At 41.0% G+C, this 24,438-nt stretch overlaps 1 pseudogene; it reads left to right on the top strand.

The window, feature by feature from the left end:
- Positions 1 to 1,749: 1,749 nt before the first annotated feature.
- LOC122744942 lies at positions 1,750 to 2,101 on the top strand (annotated as a pseudogene).
- The last annotated feature ends 22,337 nt before the right edge of the window (positions 2,102 to 24,438 follow it).

Raw genomic sequence — 24,438 nt, forward strand, 5'->3', positions numbered from 1 at the left:
ATGCTATCCTCCTCCAGAGAAAGAATTGATTTCATCTGAATACAGACTGAAGCATATTGTTTTTCACTTTCTTTTTTTGTTTAAGTTTTCTTGCACAAAATGACTAATATGGAAATAGGCTTTGCATTACTGAACATGTATAACCTATATCAAATCTCTTACTATCTCAGGGAGGGGGAGGTGAGAGAGGGAAGGAGAAAATTTGTAACTGAGTTTTAAAAAAATGAATGTTAACTATATCAGATTGCTGTCTTGGGGATCAGGGAGGGAAGGGAGAGGGAGAAAATATTTGGAATTCAAAATATTACAAAATTGGATGTTGAAAACTATCTTTACATACAATTGGGAAAAATACTATTAAGTGAAAAAAATAAAAATTAATGTTAAATTTTATGACACAGTAGTGTTCTATGTGAAGATGCTTGCACACAGCTTCCTTTTTGTGAAAAGCCAGATTTATCCGAAGCACAGTCTGTGTTCGTGAATTGCCAGTCATCTCTTTTACACCTGCTTTTCCTGGGTTTTAGGTTATATATGATAAATAGCAAGATGTATCACTCTAGTTGGGTCATTGTAAATATGACATTTTCTGCATTTTATTTTAATACAGCAAATAAAACAAAATAAAAGGATAAAGAACTACTTCAGATGTGAAAGTATTATATAAGATGGCATGATAGGGTATTACCTTGAATATGTGACAGGTTATATTGGGAGGAGTATACAAAGAGGCTGTGTAATAAGTAAAAATAAAGGTGAATTCCCCCTAAAAAAAGAATGCTAAAATTGTCTTTGTATGTAATTGGAAAAAATATTATTTAGCATTTAAAAAAATTACTTATCAGCCATGTGACCATGGGCCAATCAAAAGCTCTGAACCTTACTTAGTTCCATCATCTGTGAAAGAGAGATGATGATAATATTTGGTTGTTATCTTTCATACTTGAATAGGACCAAAATGACATCATTATGTTGGGGTCAGCTTACTGTGGGCCCAACTGTGACTGATCAGACCAATACAAGCTTGGAAGGCTTTACCACAGATCTGGCATAAATATTCCATATGAACATTTGGAGTGGGGATGTTTCTACATTTGCACGTCTCACATTTCTTTGGAGCTACTGCAATTCTGCTTTGCAAAATAGACTTTTCAAGTTACATAATTTACCATCAGTGTGGTAGCTAATCTTTATGCTGTTTTTGTCTTCATTGAAGGCATTCAACAACATTGCAGAAAACATCATGCTAAAAAGTATGGGAACAAGCACACAGCCCTGCTTCACTCCATTGGGAAAGTGAAAAAACATTGTCCATTAACCCGAAACCATGCAAACATTCCATCTGCTTCACTTTCTTCCAATGTAAAATGGGAATAATAACTTACTGTAAAGTGCTTAGCAAAGGCCTTGGCACATAGTAGGTGCTATATAAATGCTTATTCCCTTACCCCTTCCCTGTAATACCTCCCTCCCAGGGATGCTATGGGACTCAAATTGGGCAATGTGTATCAAATGCTACATAAATGTCAAGGCCATTTGATTAGTTTTATTTTCATATCTGTGATTTCATGAGTGTAGGGAGCTCCTGGTAAGGAACTTTCTCTACCAATACACCTGTAGTGCAACTTACAGTCTTAAAAGGAGTTACTGGGACACATTAAGAGGTGTCCTAGGAGCTGACCTGTGGTGAAGAAGTATAACTAGAAGAGGGTTTGGGAGCTGTTGTGGTCTAGCAGTGTTGGTGTCACCATGGCCAGCCAGTCGCAGAGTATCCAGCAGCTGCTGCAGGCAGAGAAATGTGCCACCAAGAAGGTTTCTGAGTTCTGCAAACAAAAGAACTGGAGACTGAAGCAAGCAAAAGAAGCTCAGGCTGATACTGCGCAGTGCTTACTGCAGAGGGAGAAAGTCTAAAGCCAAAGAAGCTGCAGCACTTGGTAGCCGTGGCAACTGCAGCTTTGAAGTAGAGAAGGAAACCTTGGAGAATATGTCTGTCCTCCAGATCCACTTCCGGAAGAACAGGGAGGAAGTCCTGGAAAACCTGTTGGCTTTTGTGTGTGACATCCATCCAGAAATTCGTGAAAACTACTGCATAAATGGATAGACTAAAAGAAATAAGCTCACATTCGATAGATAGGTTGGCAGCTAAATTGCCCTATTGTGAATGTGAAGCTTTAGCTATGCTGCAATTACATTCTTGTATAAAGATTTTAAATTATTTCTGAATAGAATTTGGTATATGTGAGGAAAAAATTCATCCTCTTCTCAATAATTCTCAGGAACTCAGCAGCGAGGTGACAAAGGCTTTATTTTCTTCTCATGAGAAGGAGGCACCCTAGTGTGCAGCTAGTGGGTGCCCAGGAAGGGGGCTCGCAGGCCCTGTTTTATACCCTAGTCCCTAACGTGACTGGACCTTCCCCTTTTTCATCACTGGTCGGGGTTACAATCTACGCGCAAAAACTAGCTAATCGGAACACAGTATTCCCACCCCTCTTCCTTGTATGGGCATGACTCAGGAGTGGACCTTATACTTCCTTATATGGACAGAACTCTGGAGAGGACCTAATTGAGACCAGGGCTCGTTGAACCATGTGACCTTGCTAACCTGAGGGGGAGGAGGGGATCTGAGACCTTTGTCCTACAAACAGGTCAGGAGGAGTATGACTGACTTGTTATAGCCACATTGAGAGGAGACAACTACCCATTTCTCACAGTATGGTACTTCAATCTTTTTGGAAACTAGAGAATCTAGCTTCATACAGACAAAGCTCATCCAAAGAGTTTGTGTTTTGGAGGGGGGGGCAATGAGAGTTAAGTGACTTGCCCAGGGTCACACAGTAAGTGTCAAGTGTCTGAGGCCGGATTTAAACTCAGGTCCTCCTGAACCCAGAGCCAGTGCTTTTTCTACTGCACCACCTAGCTACCCCCCATCCAAAGAGTTAATAGTCATACTAACTCATTTAGTGAGTACAGCTTTTTTGTGCCTTTTAGTTGGTAGGCTGGAGAATGTTACACTGCTTCCTAGATGGTTTTAGTGTTGAAGAAAATTCCTTAAAAAAAGGAGTTCATTTTATACATTTCTGTGTAGCATTCTCAAGGGCTTCTTTATTGTAAACATCAATTCAATTAAGGATTGGGACGTAATGGACTTCCCAAATTAGATGGGTTTTAGCATAATAATGTTGCTGATACAGCCACTTAGGATCCTTTGAGTTAACTTTAATGGAGCTGACTGAACTCTGGTGCTTATGAATACCTTATTAAATTTAGTAACAGTTGGTCATTTGAAAATAAAGACTATTTAACATAAAAAAAAGAGGTTGCCTAGGGTCAAACAACCAGTAGGTGTTAAAGGCTGGATTTCTATCCAGATCTTCCTGATTCTGAGACCATTTCTCTTATGGACTGGGCTGGGCTGCTTCTCAGTCAATTATAAATGTTATGGGGGAAAATGGGGTACGGGTTGGGTTAGGGGTTGGGTTTCTTAGGAATTCCTCTTTAAAGAATTACACCCTCTTGCACACAAAAGCAGTTAGAATAAGATGGTAGTTTATTTAGGGGCAAGGGAAGGGAAGGTGGGTGGGGTGGAAGGGAAACCATGAAAGAAATCCTTGGACTTCTCATGGGGAGATAGGCACAAAGCACATGGCTCTGAGGTACCAATCTCCTTGAACAGGAGGCTGGTAAGTACTTTTATAGGGGGCTGATGGGGGTGGACCATCTGCCTGTGGAAAGTTCCTTTAGTGAGGGAGGACCATCCCCCACTGGTGGTAGCTAGAGGAATTGGGTGAGGGGTGGCTGCCGATCTCTCAAGCCATCTCTCTCTTTAGGATACAAAGGCAGCAGCCACATTCAAACATCTCCCCAGGGGTAAGGGAGACCAGAATGAAGGGTGGAGGTTCCAAAGCTAGCTCAGTCCAATTTGGTTCTGCATATCTCTTTAGGCTTATCTGTCCTCTGGTTTAGTTTCTCAAGGAGAACATTCCTCAATGTGCCCCAGAGAACTTCTGGGGAACTTTGGGCCCACAACATTAATGTATATCCATTAGACAATATTAGATCCCTTACTTTTGGAGATTGATCCTAGTCAAAGTTGTAAAGTACTGCAGAGTTGTCTCCAAGTCATTCCTTCAGGGATTACTACCCATTCATCCTTTTCTCCTCCCAGACCTCAATGCTCCCATACCTTTGCCTTGGATCCTCCACTGTGACATCACATATGTGGATAATGCCCCATGACTCTAAACCCTTCTTTTGTTTGCCATATAGTAGAATTTGCTGAGAGTCAGTAAGAAGAAAGACCCAGATTTGGAATTCTAAGACTTAGTTTCAAAACTTGAGTGTGGAATTAAGTTTTAAGTCTCTTATACTCTCGTTTGTTTCCCCCTTGGAGTGCTTAAGGTATTGTCTACCTTTCCAGGCTTGTATACAAGTTGTTGATGTAAATGTGAACCATTATTACCTATCCTTGGGCAGCTAGGTGGTACAGTGGATAGAATGTCAGGCCTGAAGTCAGGAAGACTCATCTTCCTGAATTCAAATACAGCCTCAGACACTTACTAGCTGTATGATTCTGGGAAAGTTACTTAACCCTGTTTGCCACAGTTTTCCTCATCTGTAAAGTGAGCTGGAGAAGGAAATGGCAAACCAATCTACTACCTCTGCCAAGAAAACCCCAAATGGGATCATGAAGAGTCAGACCCAATTGAAAACGACTGAACAACAAAGTGTTTCATACCCTCTGGAGTCTGCTCCAAAAGCCTGGGTGCAGAAATGAGTAAATTAGGTAACAATAGAGGTCCTTTGCAATTCATAACTCCTCCAAAGTAACCAGCCCGGGGCAGCTAGATGGTGCAGTGGATAGAGCACCAGCCCTGGAGTCAGGAGTACCTGAGTTCAAATCCGGCCTCAGACAGTTAACACTTACTGGCTGTGTGACCCTAGGCAAGTCACTTAGCCCCAATTGCCTCACAAAATTTTTTTTTAAAAAATGATAATATACTGCAAGTATTGGTACTTGAATATTTGGGGCACAGCTAGATGGCACAGTGGATAGAGCACTGGTCCTGGATTCAGGAGGACCCGAGTTCAAATCCAGCCTCAGACACTTAACACTTACTAGCTGTGTGACCCTGGGCAAGTCACTTAACCCCACTTGCCTCACCAAAAAAAATAAAATAAAATCACCAAAGTAACCAGCCCCCTTAAGCCAGTTAAAACACTTGCTTTCTAAAGCTAGCATACAGGGTAACACAATGAACAGGTGAGAGGAAATGTTTTAAGGAAGCCCAGTTTTTAGTTATGCCCCAATCACACCCAGCTGGTTGTTTCTCTACTTGTTTGATTTGTTTCTTTTGTGAAACAAAACTAAACAATTACCTTTTTTTTTTAAGGCAATGGGGGTTAAGTGACTTGCCCAGGGTCACACAGCTAGTAAGTGTCAAGTGTCTGAGTCCAGATTTGAACTCAGGTACTCCTGAATCCAGGGCCGGTGCTTTAACCACTGCGCCATCTAGCTGCCCCCCTAAACAATTACCTTTTAAAGTAGATTTACTGGACAGGATAGGCCTCAGTTCTCAAACACATAGAGAACTGAGTCACATTTGTTAAAAAGAGAACCATTCCCCAATTGGTAGATGAGCAAAAGACATGAAGTTTTCAGATGAAATAATCAAAGCTACCTATAGCCACATGAAAAAAATGCCCTAATTTACTATTGATTGGAGAGATTCGGGTTAAAACAATTCTGGGTACTACCTCATACCTACTGGATTGGATAATAGGACAGCAGAGGAAAATGACAAATGTTGTGGGGGATATGGGGAAAACAAGACATTAATACACTATTGGTAAAGTCATAAACTGATTCAAACATTCTGTAGAGAAATTTAGAACTATGGCCAAAGGGCTATAAAACCATGCATACTCTTGGACTAGCAATACCACTACTAGGTTGGTATCCTAAAAGAGAGTAAAAAAAAAAAAGTTGAATTCGAAATTGGGGTGATGCACATCAATTGGGGTATAGCTGAACAAATTGTGGGATGAGATTGGGATGGAACACTATTGTGCTGTGGGAAATGATGAGCAGGATGCTGTCAGAAAGGCCAGGAGAGGCATATATGAGCTGATACAAAGTGAAATATACTGTATACAAAATAACAACAATAGTGTAAGATGATCTGCTGCGAATGACTTGATTATCTTCAGCAATACAATGATCTAGATTTACAAGACAGTAAGCAAATATATTCTTTAAATTTTTTTCAATTATCAAACATTTCCGTTTTTTCTTCCTCCCACTTACCCTACAATAAAGAAAAAAGAAAGAAAATTAAAACCAAACTGTTCCTTCTACCTGGCAAGTCAGCTTTGCCTTCAGTATACTCCAGGTTCACCATGACCACACTAGGTTGTATCATAAACAATAGTAGAGAGAAACCAAAAAGTGATTCACTCTCTACTCCCTTTCTCTAAAAGAGCCCACAAAGTCCAATACTTAGTTTAGCCTTTATCCCTAATCTGTTTTTATCTACTGCCTAATATTTGTACTCTGCTACCCCAGTAGATACAGCTCAGTGGCACAGTGGATAGATTGCCAGGCCTGGAGTCAGGAAGACTCATCTTCCTGAGTTCAAATCTGGCCTCAGACACTAGCTGTGTGACCCTGGGCAAGTTAACATTGGTGGCCTCAGTTTCCTCATCTGTAAAATGAGATAGAGAAAGAAACACTGAACCCCACTCCAGTATTTTTGCCAAGAAAACTCCAGATGGAGTCATGACAAGTCAGACTCAACTGAACAACAAAATCCCAATAGTTAAGCCTCAGTCTCTTGTCCCTTCCTGTCCTTTCCTCTCTTCTTGTCCTTACTTTGACTTTTTCCATTCTGATTCACTGAGTTTCTGTCCCTTTGGTACTATAGATAACCATTTCCCATTCCCTTCCTCTCCAAAGGAAAAAAATGGGGGTCAGCCAGGTTTCCTACTCTAGGTGAGATGTCAGACTGGCAGCAGGTGCAACAAAGAAAGATATTAGCTCTACTCCAGTTAGCAGACCAGATCTTTGGTTTTCTCATCTATAATCTTTTTATTACTTAAAATAAGTACTACAGTGAAAAGAAAATGTATTTGGAGTCAGAGGACCTAGGTTCAATCCCACTTCTGAAAATTCTTACCTGTATGACCTTGGACAAGTCATTTAACTTCCATGAGACTCTGTTTCCTCATAATGTAAGATGAAGCGGTTACCCTAGATAACTTCTAGGTTCCATATAGCTCTAAATCAGTGATCCTAGATAGTTGGCAATGGGTCAGATTCCTATCCTTTTTTACCTTTAGCAAATTCTCCTCCATATAGGCGAGAGATAGGGCAGAACATTTTCAAGCCTGATCTTCAAGAATGGATGCTTCCATAAGGCTGAGCCTAAAAGGCAGAAATCTCTTGGAGCTTTCTCCCACCTTATCACTTAAATATCGTATAATATAGTACAGCCCAGTTCACAGATCCAGAGGAGCATCGTGAGACATGCCGCTCTAGAATCTTTTTCATTTATTGTTTGTGGAAAAATATGGGCTCCCCTCAAAAGCTGATTGAAGTTGTCTGGGGAACAATTAATGTCTGGGAGGTGAATTTCAGCTGGGAGAAGGGTGCTTAATAATGGTTCCTCTCCTCCCCCTCCCCAGCAATCAGGATCACATGATGAGAGAGACCCAAGCCTGTTCATGTCGGGGAGGAGGTTAGAGGGCTGCCCCTTTGACTATACTGTATTCCAATTAGCTAGCGTTTGGCACCAGAGTCTTGGCCCAGAGATTGTAATTGAGGAAGAAGGAAGGGGCCAGCCTGGTTAAGAGATAAAAGGGCGCCAGAGTCCCATGCTTGCTGCCTTTTCCATTAGGGAGCTGGCTCATTTGTGCATGAATGTAAATAAAGACCTTTGATACTTCTCCAACACTGAGTCCCAGAAATTTTAAATGGGATTTCTCACATTGTTGAAAACAGTATCTGTGGGATAGGTTTTTCTTTACATATTTATTATTTGTCTAGCTATAGTTTTATTTTAGCTAAATATTTGTGTGAGGAATTGGGGGGATAGGGTTGCCTCCTCTCAAGGGTTAATTCAAAAGACTAATTTAGACCAGTCTGGGAGAGAGTTAATTCAGCCCCTGGGAAAACAGAAGCAGACACTGAAATGCTAATATTCACAGATTCAGATAGAGAAATTTCCCCTGGGAGAGTTGAGGCGCAGAGGGGCAGAGGGTTGGAGAATACTTGGTCGACTAGCTAGTTCTCCCATGTAGATTGTAATCCTTGAAAAAGGAAAGGGGCCATTTCGCATTAGGGATTAAGAGATAAAGGGGCCTGCGAGCCTCCATTTTGGGGGTCACCCACCAGCTGCACACTGGGTGGCCCATTCTGGAGAGAATGACAATAAACACGCCTTTGACTTTTCACCACCACTGAGAGAATTATCGAGGAGGAGTCATCTTTCTCACATTTGGTTATAGTGAAATACCAGACCATGAGCCAGAGATCTTCTAAAGTCCTAGTCAAATAAAGCTGAGTCAGGGGCTATACTTTAGCTGTGTTAATTAGTTCAGGAACCTGTTCTGGAAGAAGAGGCCATTGAGGTCATCGTGGGGTGTGTGTGTGTGTGTGTGTGTGTGTGTCTGTCTGTCTGTCTGTCTGTCTTGTCTGTCTGTCTGTCTGTCTGATCTGTAGGATCAATCTATAATATGCACCCAAATACTGAAATTTGAGGAGGGTAGGCATAAACAAATGTGAAGCAGATGATCAGGTATGTAAATGGGATATCAATTTGTGGCTGCTTTGTGTTTTTACTTATTTGATTGTTTCTTTAAACTGTGGAATTAAACAAAGGCAGGAACATCCTACTTCTAGCTTGGTTCATTCTTGTGTTGTTTGACATTATATGTAGACAAATCTGATTACTGAATTTTTTCATAAAGTCTTTCCAAGGGAAAAGGCAGAGGTGTGTGGTATGTCACTAGACAGGTGGCACAGTGGAGTTAGGAAGACCTGAGTTCAAATCCAGAGTTAAACACTTCTTAGTTGTGTGACTGCTTAATCTCATTGTCTTGGTTTCCTCATTTGTAAAATGGGATTAATAATAGCACCCACCTGACAGTGTTGTTATTAGGATGAAATGAGATAATAATCATAGAGCACTAAGTGCAGACCTGGCACATAGTAAGTATTACATATTTTTTTTTCTTTTTCTTTTCCTCTTTTGGATAGGGATCAACTGAAGAATAAAAAGGCAATGCCAGGATTTGTTTTCTCTAGTATGAACTTCTAATGGTGGGTTCTTTCTGAATTTGTTTCTTCTCTTTTTTCTCATAAGTAAGTCATAAGAAATCCACTCTTATGATTTGGAACGTGTGAGAGACAAGGGTTTTGTTAATTAGTGCTTGCAATGGTCATTGTCTTCCAGTTCTTTTCTCAAAGGAAACATTTGTGATGTGAGACTTTTGTGTAATACTATACAAGTCATTGGGCCTTTCTTGTTCCTTACTCCTAAACCATAGTTTCCAACTTACTTTTTGTTATCCTCACCTTTGCACTGAAATCAAGTTTCAAACATTTTGAATTAATTTAATGTCTTACTGAGTTCACAGTAGAATTTCTCTGCAATAAGAGGGCAGCTAGGTGGCATAGTGGATAAAGCACTGGCCTTGGATTCTGGAGGACCTTAGTTCAAATCTGGCCTCAGACACTTGATATGTGCTAGCTGTGTGACCCTGGGCAAGTCACTTAACCCCCCATTGCCCTGAAACACACACACACACACACACACACACACACACACACACGAATTTTTTGTTGTTTTTTTTTGTTTTGTGGGGCAATGAGAGTTGAATGACATCTACTGTGCCACCTAGCTGTCCCCGCTAAAAAGAATTTCTCTGCAATAGATGTTGACATATCAGTTTCACACATAAGTCAACACACATTTTCGTGGGGGTATTCTTGGTAAATGTTTCTTATGAATACTGTGATACATACAGCCAACTATACCGTGGAATGAAGTTTCTTGTTGCTTTTAGATAAGCAACTTTAAAAACTCTACCAAGTCCTTTATTTGCCTCTGTAAGGAGTAATTATGTTAGTCTACCATCTCACTGTGATTTCTTTTTGTCTTCAGATTTCATCTGTAATGAGAATAGCAAGACCCACTATTCATTATTAGATAAGGATTAATCTATTCAATTCATCCCACAAGCATCTTCTAAGTGCTTGGCACTATGCAAGTCAACTTTGCTCTTCTGGTTAAATTCTATTGGGGAAAAGTAACATGAACATAGATAAGTAAATACAGAATCAATCAACAGTAATTTATTAAGTACCTTGTGCCAGGCAGTGTGCTAGGCAGTGGAAATATAAATGTAAAAAAATGAAACAACCCCTACTCTCGAGGAAATTACATTCTAACAGAAAAGATAAGTGCACATATAAGTATATACAAAATAAATATAAATAAACAAAATACACTTAAATAAAAGATAAAGAGGAAATGTACTTGCTGTTGGGGGAATCAGGAAAGGTGATACTTGAGCTGTGTCTTAAAACAAAAAAGGAATTCTATGAGGCAGTAGTGAGAAGGGAGTGTATTATTGACATGTCATTGTTCAGTTGTTTCAGTCATGTTCAACTCTGTAACTCCTTTTGAGTTTTCTTGGCAAAGATACTGGAGTGGTTTGCGATTTTCTTCTCTAATTCATTTTACAGACAAGAAAACTGAGGCAAACAGGGTTAAGTGATTTGCCCAGGGTCACACAGCTAGTAAGTGCCTCAAGCCAGATTTTCACTCAGGGAGATGGATGAGTCTTTCTGACTTCAGGCCCATCAGTCTATCCACCACACCATCTTGCTGCCATTGCATGAGGGAAGTACAAAAGGAGGGGTGAAATAGGGCATCAAGTGTGAGGAATAAAGAAAAGATCATATAGTTTGGGAAGATGAGTAATGTAGAATGAGGCTTGAAATATAGGTTGGGGGCAAACTCTGAAGGTTTTAAAAAGTCAACTAGAAGAGCAAATATTTTATAGGTAATAAATAGGGGGCCACAGAAGCTTTCTGAGTTGGGGAGTGACATAGTTGGATCTACACTTAAGGAAAATCATGTTGTTAGCTGTGTAAAAGACAATGTGAATAGAGGAGAGACTTGAGGAAGAAAGACTAAGAGACCATCGCAATATTCTACATGAAAACTGGTGAGGACTTGAATTAAGGTTATGACTATGTGAGTAAAGAAGGGGTTGGATATAAAAGATGTTGTGGGATTAGAAATGGAAAGATTTGGCAACCAAGTGTCTGTGAAGGGTGAGAAAGAGAGAGGAATCAAAGAAAATTCAAAGGTTGTGAACCTGGAAGATTGAAATAATGGTGGTGCTTTTGACAGAAATAGGGAAGTTTGGAATAGAGGTGGGTTTCAGGGGTTGGAGGGTGGTGGAAATAGGGCAGAGATAATGAGTTCTGTTTTGGACATATTGTTTGAAATGACTAAGGAATCTCCAATTTGAGATATCCAATAGATGACTGATGAGGGACTAAACATCTGGAAGAGAGACTGGGGATAGATATGTAGATTTGTGGGTGATATAGAGAGAATAAATAAATCTATGGGATCTGATAAGGTCACCAACAGAGAGAGCACAGAAGAGTAGAGGGTCCAGAATGGGCCACTTGTTGGGGGAGGGAGTTTGAGGGGGAGGAAAACAAAATTAGGAGACATATTTAAGTAAAACATATACACAAAATAATTTCAGGGAGAGGGGGCACGAAAAACTGAGGAAACCAGGACGAGATTAGTTAGATGGTGACAATTAAGCTTGCAACATTGCTATGTGACATATAAAAACTTCGAGTGACATAGTTCCTGGATAATTAATAAATGGAGTCAGTGGCACTCTCCAATGGCAAAGACTCCTCATGGAACCCACTCAATGCTTATATGCTCTTGGAAGAGTAGGTGTTCATGAGGGTGGCAGTGGACTCTGATCTGTTAACAATGAGAAGAATTAATGTTTTAATGAGAGGAGAACCCATTATAATGCAGGCCTGGAGGATATGACTTTGATCACCCTCAATCCCATGCCACTCCTAGGCTTTAATAATCACATCTCTCGGGTAGGTATTCTACACAGCAAAAATGAAGGTGGGATACATGACATTCATGGTGGACAAACCTGTGTAAAGGCATAGATATGGGAAATGGAGTGTTACGTATGGGGAACGGCAAGCAGGCTGGTTTGGCTGGATCATACAGTAGGTGAAGGATGATAATATACAATAGGCCTGGGAAGGTAGGCTGGAGACAAATCATGAAGGGCTTTAAATACCAAGTGGAGGAGATCATATTTTTATCACCTTGGCATCTGTATAAAGGATCAATTTGAGAGGGGAGAGACAGGAGCCAGGAAGACCAACTAGATGGCTATATTGGAAGTGTAGGGCAGGGGGGCAGCTAGGTGGCAAGGTGGATAAAGCAGGGGCCCTGGATTCAGGAGGACCTGAGTTCAAATCTGACCTCAGACACTTGGCACTTACTAGTTGTGTGACCCTGGGCAAGTCACTAAACCCTCATTGCACCACAAAAAAAAAAAAAAGGAAAGAAAGAGAGAGTGTAGGCCAGAGGAGAAAAGGGACTTAAATAATACCAAGAACTAAATTAATGTTTTAGACAGTTTAAACACCCTGTGATTCTCTGCCTCCTGAAACCATACTGAGAGAGCCAGGAGATAGTAATCATTTTGTATTTATATTTACTACATGGATTGCTAATGCTAAAGATTCAGTACCACGAATTCATCAACTCTATCTTAGCTAAATTCCTCCTAGAAAAGCAGCCACATTCGGTTCCTATGACAACATGTTGATCCCATTGGAGCTCATGGATTCTTTACTGCTCTGCCTACAAGATCCCAGCATAACCTTCACCCTTACCAGGCCAGGGCTTTGTGGAGCACTAAGCAGAGAAATGTAAACAGTTATGGTGTACTTGCCAGATTGGGGTAGGCTTTCCTCTAACATTCTCATAAATTGTATATTTTGAGTATAGAATTAGACAAAATAGAGGAATAAAGTCAAGAGTATCAAGGGAAATCCTGGAGGGGGAAAAGCAGGAAGAAAGGGGCTTGGTATTGCTGTTCAATTGGTTTCAGTCATGTCCAACTCTTCCTTACCACTGTGAGAATATTATTATTACCAAAGGCCCCCTGCTGTGAGAGCATGGGTCGACCTTTCTAAGGTTCGGTATCCCACTTAGCCAAAGTTCTCCAAACTCTCTTTCAAAATTTATACTTAGGACAGCTAACTTGTAGAGTGGATTCCAGCCCTGGAATCAATAGGAACTGAGTTCAAATCCAGCCTCAGATACTTACTAGCTTTGTGACCCTGGGTAAGTCACTTAACCAATATTGCCTCACCTAAAAAAAAAAAAGAATGTGGGCCAGAGGAGAAAAGGGCCTTAAATAATACCAAGAACTAAATTAATGTTTTAATTCTTTTTTTTTTTTTTAGTGAGGCAATTGGGGTTAAGTGACTTGCCCAGGGTAACACAGCTAATAAGTGTTAAGTGTCTAAGGCCAGATTTGAACTCAGGTACTCCTGACTCCAGGGCTAGTGCTCTATCCACTGCACCACCTAGCTGCCCCTAAATTAATGTTTTAGACAGTTTAAACCCCAATTGCCATAGGACAATGCCTGGAGCAGCAAAACCCACAGAAGAATGTGCTGAAATCATCTTCTAACCAGGAACGACTTGGAAGGTCGGAAGGAGGGAGCTGCTATGCTCAGACAGGAGTTGAGCCCAACCCCACAATCACCCTGACACAGATCCAGTCCCAGGAAGGCTTCACCAGAGAAGGAGATAGCCAGAGCCTCTGAATCAGCTGAAGCTCCAGTGCCATCTGGAACTAGGCTCATAGTCTGGCAAGAAGGCTGAGCCCTTAGTAGGGGGGAGGTTTCAGGGATCTATGCTGGTGCCAAGGCAGCTGGGAACCAGGAGGTAGGCATGAGTAGCAGTGGCCCAGGTAGGGGAGAGGCACAGGCTCCTCAGAGCTGACAGCCACAACACACAAAGCTGGTTGATTAGCAAGTTGATCTAGGGTCATCTACAGACCAGGGAACAGGCAAGGTGAGTGAAGAACCTGTTCCTCCTTAAATCATACCACCTGGGACTTGTGAAGCTTGGGACACTGCAGCTTGGAAACAGTACCCCACTTTAAGGAGCTAAAATTCAAGTAAAAGAAAGGCAAGATGAGCAGACAGAGAAAGATGAGGACCATAGAAAGTTTCTTCAGTGACAAAGAAGATCAAGGTACATCCTCAGAGGAAGATGTCAATGTCAGGGCCCCTATATCTAAAGCTTCCAAGGAAAATATGAATTGGTCTCAGGCCATAGAGGGACTCAAAAAGGACTTTGAAGATAATGTTAGAGAGGTAGAGGAAAAAATGGAAAGAGAAATGAGGGAGATGCAGGAAAGACATGAGAAAAAGTCAATAACTTGAAAAGTCAAATTGGCCAAATGCAAAAGGAAGTACAAAAGCTCTCTGATGAAAATAATTGCCTAAGAATTTGGACTGAACAAATGGAAGCCAGTGACTTTATGAGAAACCAAGACACAATAAAGCAAATCCAAATGAATAAAAAAATAGAGAGCAATGTGAAATATCTTCTGGGAAAAACTGCCGACCTGGAAAATCGGTCCAGGAGAGAGAATTTGAAAATTATTGGTCTACATGAAAACCATGATCAAGGAAAGAGCTTAGAAACTATCCTCCAAGAGGCTGTCAGCAATAATTATCCCCATATTCCAGAAGCAGAAGATAAAATGGAAATTGAAAGAATCCACTAATCACCTCCTGAAAGAGATCCCAAAAGGAAAACTCCTAGGAATATTATAGCCAAATTCCAGAGCTCTCAGGTCAAGGAGAAAATATTGCAAGCTTCCAAAAAGAAAGAATTCAAGTACTGTGTAGCCCCAGTCAGGACAGCACAAGATCTAGCAGCTTCTACATTAAAGGACTGGAGAACATGGAATATGATATTCCAGAGGGCAAAGGAATTGGGATTACAATGAAGACTCACTTACCCAACAAAACTGATCATGATCTTTCAGAGAAAAAAATGGGACTTTAATGAAAAAAAGGACTTTCAGGTATTTGTGATGAAAAGACCTAAACTGAATGGCAAATTTAACTTTCAAATACAAGACCCTAGAGAATCATAAAAAATTGGAGTTGGGAGACATACCTGCGGTTGTGCAGTGGGTGGCTGTCTTGTGTCTGAGGCTGGGTTTTGGCTGGGATCCCCCTGGGTCCAGGGTGGATGCTTTGTCCACTGCATCACCTAGCTGCCCCATGATGATATCTTTAGGTTTAAATTGAGGGGTGAGGGGAATTCACTGAGGGAGGGGAAGGGCAGAGATGAAATCCTACATGAAAGAAACAGGAAAGGGTTTATGAAGTGGGGGAATAAATAAGGAAGGAGCAGGTCAGTAAATGAATTGGAAAGACTCATGAACTGATGTATAGTGAAGTGAGCAGAGCTGGAAGGACATTGTGCATAGTGACAACAGTATTGTTCAATGACCAATTGTGAATGACAACTACTCTCAGCAATGCAATGATGCAAGACAATCCCAAGGAACTAAAGACAAACCTTACTATCCACCGCCATAGAAAGAACTGATAAAAAGAGCACTTGTGGATTGTACATATATAACCTGGTTGCTGTCTTGCGGAGGGAGGAGAAAAGGGAGACAGGGAGAAAAATTTGGAACTCTAAATCATATGAAAATGAATGTTGACAAGTAGCCTTATATGTAATAGGAAAAATATAAAATAAAAATAAAGTTATATTAAAAAAAACAAATAAACAAACCCAAAACCTGTGTGATTCTCTGCCTCCAGAAACAATATAGATACCGTCACTGCAGAGAGAGAAAGGAGAGCTGTGAGATGGTAACCATTTTGTATTTGTATTTACTACATGGATTGCTAATGCTAAAGATTCAATACCAGGAATTCTTCATCTCTATCTGAGCTAGATTCCTCCTAGAAAAGCAGCCACAGTATGTTGCCATGACAACATGTTAACCCTGCTTGGAGCTCATGGATTCTTTACTGCTCTGCCTTCAAGATCCCAACATAACCTTCACCCTTACAATGCCAGGGCTTTGTGGAGCAGTAAGCAAAGAAATGAAAATAGTTAAGTTGTACTTGCCAGATTTGGGTAGGTTTTCCTCTAACATTCTCATAAATTGCCTATTTTGAGTATAGAATTAGAGAAAATAGGGGAATAAAATCAAGAACATCAAGGGAAATCCTGGAGGGGGAAATGCAGGAAGAAAGGGGCTTGGTATTGCTGTTCAGTCGGTTGTAGTCGGGTCTAACTCTTCATTACTCCTGTGAGAATATTATTATTACCAGAGACCACCTGCTGTGAGCGAATGGGTTGCCCTTTCTAAGGTTCAGTGTCCCCTTTAGCCAAAGTAATCCAACTTCTCTTTCAAAATATATAGATAGGGGCAGCTAAATCGTAGAGTGGATTCCAGCCCTAGAATGAAGGGGAAATGAGGTCAAATCTAACCTATGGTACTTACTAGTTGTGAGACCCTGGGTAAGTCACTTAACCCCTAATTGTCCTGTCCCCACCTCCCCAAAAAGAGTGTAGCTCAGAGGAGAAAAGGGCCTTAAATAGTACCAAGAAATAATTACTATTTTAGAAAGTTTAAACACAGAGTGATTCTCTGCCTCCTGAAACCATACTGCTACCATCAGTGCAGAGGTAGAAAGGAGAGCCAGGAGATGGGAACCATTTTGTATTTTTATTTACTTCATGGATTACCAATGCTAAAGATTCAATACCAGGAATTCTTCATCTCTATCATAGCTAAATTCCTCCTAGAAAAGCAGCCACAGTATGTTGCCATGACAACATGTTAACCCTGCTCATGGATTCTTTACTGCTCTGCCTTCAAGATCCCAACATAACCTTCACCCTTACAATGCCAGGGCTTTGTGGAGCAGTAAGCAAAGAAATGAAAATAGTTAAGTTGTACTTGCCAGATTTGGGTAGGTTTTCCTCTAACATTCTCATAAATTGCCTATTTTGAGTATAGAATTAGAGAAAATAGGGGAATAAAATCAAGAACATCAAGGGAAATCCTGGAGGGGGAAATGCAGGAAGAAAGGGGCTTGGTATTGCTGTTCAGTCGGTTGTAGTCGGGTCTAACTCTTCATTACTCCTGTGAGAATATTATTATTACCAGAGACCACCTGCTGTGAGCGAATGGGTTGCCCTTTCTAAGGTTCAGTGTCCCCTTTAGCCAAAGTAATCCAACTTCTCTTTCAAAATATATAGATAGGGACAGCTAAATCGTAGAGTGGATTCCAGCCCTAGAATGAAGGGGAAATGAGGTCAAATCCACCCTATGGTACTTACTAGCTGTGAGACCCTGGGTAAGTCACTTAAGCCCTAATTGCCCTACCCCCACTTCCCCCAAAAGGGTGTAGCTCAGAGGAGAAAAGTGCCTTAAATAATACCAAGAACTAAATTAATGTTTTAGACTGTTTAAGCACTGAGAGATTCTCTGCATCCTGAAAACATAATGCTACCATCCGTACAGAGGTAGAAAGGAGAGCCAGGAGATGGGAACCATTTTGTATTTTTATTTACTTCATGGATTACCAATGCTAAAGATTCAATACCAGGAATTCTTCATCTCTATCTTAGCTAAATTCCTCCTAGAAAAGCAGCCACATTCTGTTGCCATGACAACATGTTAACCCTGCTGGAGTTCGTGGATTGTTTACTGCTCTGCCTTCAAGATCCCAACATAATCTTCACCCTTACCATGCCAGGGGTTTTTGGAGCACTAAGCAGAGAAATGAAAACAGTTAAGGTGTACTTGCCAGATATGAGTAGGCTTTTCTATAGCATTCATGTAAATTGTCTATTTTGAGGATAGAATTAGACAAAATAGAGGAATAAAATCAAGAGTATCAAGGGAAATCCTGGAGGGGGAAAAGCAGGAAGAAAAGGGCTTGGTACTGCTGTTGAGTCAGTTTCAGTCATGTCCAACTCTTCATTACTCCTGTGAGAAGATTATTATTACAGGGACAGCTAAGTGGCTCAGTGGATAAAGCACCAACCCTGGATTCAGGAGGACCTGAGTTCAAATGTGACCTCAGACACTTAACACTTACTAGCTGTGTGACTCTGGGCAAGTCACTTAACTCTCACCACCCCACCTAAAAAAACCCCAAAACACGCTAGAGAATATTATTATTACCACAGGCCCCCAACGGTGAGAGCATGGGATTACCTTTCTAAGGTTCAGTGTCCCCTTTAGCCAAAGTTATGCAAATTCTCTTTCAAAATTTATAGAATAGGGCAGCTAAATTGTAGAGTGGATTCCAGCCCTGGAATGAAGAGGAACTGAGGTCAAATCCACCCTGAGGTACCTAATAGCTGTGTGACCCTGGGTAAGTCACTTAAGCCCTAATTGCCCTACCCCCACTTCCCCCAAGAGGGTGTAGCTCAGAGGAGAAAAGGGCCTTAAATAATACCAAGAACTAAATTAATGTTTTAGACTGTTTAAGCACTGAGAGATTCTCTGCCTCCTGAAACCATACTGCTACCATCCGTGCAGAGGTAGAAAGGAGAGCCAGGAGATGGGAACCATTTTGTATTTTTATTTACTACGTGGATTGCTAATGCTAAAGATTCAATGCCAGGAATTCTTCATCTCTATCTTAGCTAGATTCCTCCTAGAAAAGCAGCCACAGTTTGTTGCCATGACAACATGTTAACCCTGCTGGAGCTCATGGATTCTTTACTGATCTGCTTTCAAGATCCCAGCATAACCTTCACCCTTACAATGCTAGGGCTTTGTGGAACACTAAGCAGAGAAATGAAAACAGTTAAGGTGTACTTGCCAGATTTGAATAGGCTTTTCTATAGCATTCATGTAAATTGTCTATTTTGAGTATAGAATTAGAGAAAATAAGGGAATAAAATCAAGAACATCAAGGGAAATCCTGGAGGGGGAAAAGCAGGAAGAAAGGGGCTTGGTATTGCTCTTCATTCAGTTTTAGTTGGGTCTAACTCTTCATTACTCCTGTGAGAATATTATTATTACCAGAGGCCATCTGCTGTGAGAGTATGGCTTGACCTTTCTAAGATTCAGTATCCCTTTTAGCCAAAGTTATCCAACTTCTCTTTCAAAATATATAGCTAGGGGCAGCTAAGTTGTAGACTGCATTCCAGCGCTATAATGAAGAGGAAATGAGATCAAATCCACCCTAAGGTACTTAATAGCTGTGTGACCCTGGGTAAGTCACTTAAGCCCTAATTGCCCTACTCCCACCTCCCCCAAAAGGGTGTAGCTCAGAGGAGAAAAGGGCCTTAAATAATACCAAGAAATACCTAATATTTTAGACTGTTTAAGCACTGAGAGTTTCTCTGCCTCCTGAAACCATACTGCTAACATCAGTGCAGAGGTAGAAAGGAGAGCCAGGAGATGGGAACCATTTTGTATTTTTATTTACTTCATGGATTACCAGTGCTAAAGATTCAATACCAGGAATTCTTCATCTCTATCATAGCTAAATTCCTCCTAGAAAAGCAGCCACATTAGGTTCCCATGACAACCTGTTAGTCCTGCTGGAGCTCATGGATTCTTGACTGCTCTGCCTTCAAGATCCCAACATAATCTTCACCCTTACCATGCCATGGTTTTGTGGAGCGCTAAGCAGAGAAATGAAAACAGTTAAGGTGTACTTGCCAGATTTGGATAGGCTTTTCTATAGCATTCATGTAAATTGTCTATTTTGAGGATAGAATTAGACAAAATAGAGGAATAAAATCAAGAGTATCAAGGGAAATCCTGGAGGGGGAAAAGCAGGAAGAAAGGGACTTGGTACTGCTGTTGAGTCAGTTTCAGTCATGTCCAACTCTTCATTACTCCTGTGAGAAGATTATTATTACAGGGACAGCTAAGTGGCTCAGTGGATAAAGCACCAACCCTGGATTCAGGAGGACCTGAGTTCAAATGTGACCTCAGACACTTAACACTTTACTAGCTGTGTGACTCTGGGCAAGTCACTTAACTCTCACTACCCCACCTAAAAAACCCCCAAAACACGCTAGAGAATATTATTATTACCACGGGCCCCCAACGGTGAGAGCATGGGATGACCTTTCTAAGGTTCAGTGTCCCCTTTAGCCAAAGTTATGCAAATTCTCTTTCAAAATTTATAGAATAGGGCAGCTAAATTGTAGAGTGGATTCCAGCCCTGGAATGAAGAGGAACTGAGGTCAAATCCACCCTGAGGTACCTAATAGCTGTGTGACCCTGGGTAAGTCACTTAAGCCCTAATTGCCCTACCCCCACTTCCCCCAAGAGGGTGTAGCTCAGAGGAGAAAAGGGCCTTAAATAATACCAAGAACTAAATTAATGTTTTAGACTGTTTAAGCACTGAGAGATTCTCTGCCTCCTGAAACCATACTGCTACCATCCGTGCAGAGGTAGAAAGGAGAGCCAGGAGATGGGAACCATTTTGTATTTTTATTACTTCATGGATTTCCAGTGTTAAAGATTCAATACCAGGAATTCTTCATCTCTATCTTAGCTTGATTCCTCCTAGAAAAGCAGCCACATTCTGTTGCCATGACAACATGTTAACCCTGCTGGAGCTCATGGATTCTTTACTGATCTGCTTTCAAGATCCCAGCATAACGTTCACTTTTACCATGCCAGGGTTTTGTGGAGCACTAAGCAGAGAAATGAAAACAGTTAAGTTTTACTTGCCAGATTTAGGTAGGCTTTTCTATAGCATTCATGTAAATTGTCTATTTTGAGTACAGAATTAGACAAAATAGAGGAATAAAATCAAGAGTATCAAGGGAAATCCTGGAGGGGGAAAAGCAGGAAGAAAGGGGCGTGGTACTGCTGTTGAGTCAGTTTCAGTCATGTCCAACTCTTCCTTACCCCTGTGAGAAGACTATTATTACTAGAGGCCCCCTGCTGTGAGATCATGGGTTGACCTTTCTAAGATTTAGTGTCCCCTTTAGCCAAAGTTATCCAAACTCTGTTTCAAAATTTATATTCAGGGGATTCTAAGTTGTAGAGTGGATTCTAGCCCTGCAAGCAAGAGGAACTGAGTTCAAATGCTGCCTGAGGTACTTACTGGCTTTGTGACCCTGGGTACGTCACTTAAACCCTAATGCCCAACCCCCCCCCAAAAAAGTGTAGGCAAGAGGAGAAAAGGGCCTAAAATGATACCAAGAACTAAGTTCATGTTTTCAACAGTTGAAACCCTGTGTGATTCTTTGCCTCCTGAAAGCATACTGTGACAGCCAGGAGATGATAACCATTTTGTATTTGTATTTAATACATGGATTTCTAATGCTAAAGATTCAATACCAGGAATTCTTCATCTCTGTTTTAGCTAGATTCCTCCTAGAAAAGCAGCCACAGTCTGTTGCCATGACAACATGTCAACCCTGATGAAGCTCATGGATTCTTTACTGCTCAGCCTTGAAGTTCCCAGAATTATCTTCACCCTTACCTTGCCATGGTTTTGTGGAGCGCTAAGCAGACAAATGAAAACAGTTAAGGTGTACTTGCCAGATTTGAGTAGGTTTTCTTCTAGCATTCATGTAAATTGTCTATTTTAAGTATCGAATTAGACAAAATAGAGGAATAAAATCAAGAGTATCAAGGGAAATCCTGGAGGGGGAAAAGCAGGAAGAAAGGGGCTTGGTACTGCTGTTGAGTTGGTTTCAGTCATGTCCAACTCTTCCTTACCACTGTGAGAAGATTATTATTCCAGTGACAGCTAGGTGGCTCAGTGGATAAAGCACCAGCCCTGGTTTCAGGAGGTCCTGAGTTCAAATCCAACCTCAGACACTTAATGCTTACCAGCTGTGTGACTCTGGCCAGTCACTTAACCCTCACTGCACCATCAAAAAAAACAAAACAAAAAACTAAAACACACTAGAGAATATTATTATTATTACTACAGGCCCCCAACTGTGAGAGAATGGGATGACCTTTCTAAGGTTCAGTGTCCCCTTTAGCCAAAGTTATGCAAATTCTCTTTCAAAATTTATAGCAGCTAAGTTGTAGAGTGGATTCCAGCCCTGGAATGAAGAGGAACTGAGGTCAAATCCACCGTAAGGTACCTAAGAGCTGTGTGACACTGGGTAAGTCATGTAAGCCCTAATTGCCCTACCCCACCTCCCCAAAAAGAGTGTAGCTCAGAGGAGAAAAGGGGCCTTAAATAATACCAAGAACTAAATTAATATTTTAGACTGTTTAAACACCGAGTGATTCTCTGTGTCCTGAAACTGTACTGCTACCATCAGTGCAGAGGTAGAAAGGAGAGCCAGGAGATGGGAACCATTTTGTGTTTTTATTTACTTCATGGATTACCAATGCTAAAGATTCAATACCAGGAATTCTTCATCTCTATCTTAGCTTGATTCCTCCTAGAAAAGCAGCCACAGTCTGTTGCCATGACAACCTGTTAACCCTGCTGGAACTCATGGATTCTTTACTGATCTGCCTTCAAGATCCCAGCATAACCTTCACAATTACCAGGGCAGGGCTTTGTGAAGCACCAAGCAAAGAATGAAAACAGTTAAGGTGTCCTTGCCAGATTTGGGTAGGCTTTCCTATAGCATTCATGTAAATTGTCTATTTAGAGTACAGAATTAGACAAAATAGAGGAATAAAATCAAAAGTATCAAGGGAAATCCTGGAGGGGGAAAAGCAGGAAGAAAGGGGCTTGGTACTGCTGTTGAGTCGGTTTTAGTCATGTCCAACTCTTCATTACTCCTGTGAGAATATTATTATTACTAGAGGCCCCCTGCTGTTAGAGCATGGCTTGACCTTTCTAGGGTTCAGTGTCCCCTTTAGCCAGTTCTCCAAACTCTCTTTCAAAATTTATACTAAGGGTAGCTAAGTTGTAGAGTGGATTCCAGCCCTGCAATCAAGAGGAACTGAGTTCAAATGTAGCCTGGGGTACTTACTGGCTGTGTGACCCTGGGTAAGTCACTTAAACCCTAATGCCCAACCCCCACCCCCCAAAAAAAGTTTAGGCAAGAGGAGAAAAGGGCTTTAAATGGTACCAAGAACTAAATTAATGTTTTCAACAGTTGAAACCCCCTATGATTCTCTGCCTCCTGAAACCATACTGTTACAGCCAGGAGATGGTAACCATTTTGTATTTGTATTTACTACATGGATTGCTAATGTTAAAGCTTCAATACCAGGAATTCTTTATCTCTATCTTAGCTAGATTCCTCCTAGAAAAGCAGCCTCAATGTGTTGCCATGACAACACATTAACCCTGCTGGATGCCATGGATTCTTTACTGCTCTGTTTTCAAGATCCCAGCATGACCTTCAAAATTACCAGGCCAGGGCTTTGAGTATCACTAAGCAGAGAAATGAAAACAGTTAAGTTGTACTTGCCAGATTTGGTTAGGTTTTCTTCTAGTATTCACATAAATTGACTATTTTGAGTATAGAATTAGACAAAATAGAGGAATAAAATCAAGAGTATCAAGGAAAATCCTGGAGGGGGAAAAGCAGGAGAAAGGGGCTTGGTACTGTTTTTGAGTTGGTTTCAGTCATGTCCAACTCTTCCTTACTTCTGTGAGAAGATTATTATTATGAGAGGCCCCTAGCTCTGAAAGCATGGGTTGAGCTTTCTAAGATTCCATATCCCTTTTAGTCAAAGTTATCCAAACTCTCTTTCAAAATTTATATTTAGTGGCAGCTGAGTTGTAGAGTGGATTCCAGCCCTGGAATCAAGAGGAACTGAGTTCAAATTCAGCCTCAGATACTTACTACCTGTGTGACCCTGGGTAAGTCACTTAAGCCCTAATTGGCCTGGCCCCACTTCCCTAAAAAGAGTGTAGCTCAGAGGAGAAAAGGGCTTTAAGCAATACCAAGAACTAAATTAATGTTTTAGACAGTTTAAACACCGAGTGATTCTCTGCCTCCTGAAGCTATACTGCTACCATCAGTGCAGAGATAGAAAGGAGAACCACGAGATGGTAACCATTTTGTATTTGTATTTAATACATGGATTGCTAATGCTAAAGATTCAATACCAGGAATTCTTCATCTCTATCTAAGCTAGATTCCTCCTAGAAAAGCAGCCACAGTATGTTGCCATGACAATAGGTTAACCCTGCTGGAACTCATGGATTCTTTACTGCTCTGTTTTCAAGATTCCATCATGATCTTCACCCTTACAAGGCCAGGGCTTTGTATTGCACTAAGCAGAGAAATGAAAATAGTTAAGGCTCACTTGCCAGATTTGGGTAGGCTTTTCTACAGCATTCATATAAATTGTCTATTTTGATTATAGAATTAGACAAAATAGAGGAATAAAATCAAG

Source organism: Dromiciops gliroides, chromosome 1, assembly GCF_019393635.1.
Source record: "Dromiciops gliroides isolate mDroGli1 chromosome 1, mDroGli1.pri, whole genome shotgun sequence".
NCBI lineage: Eukaryota > Metazoa > Chordata > Mammalia > Microbiotheria > Microbiotheriidae > Dromiciops > Dromiciops gliroides.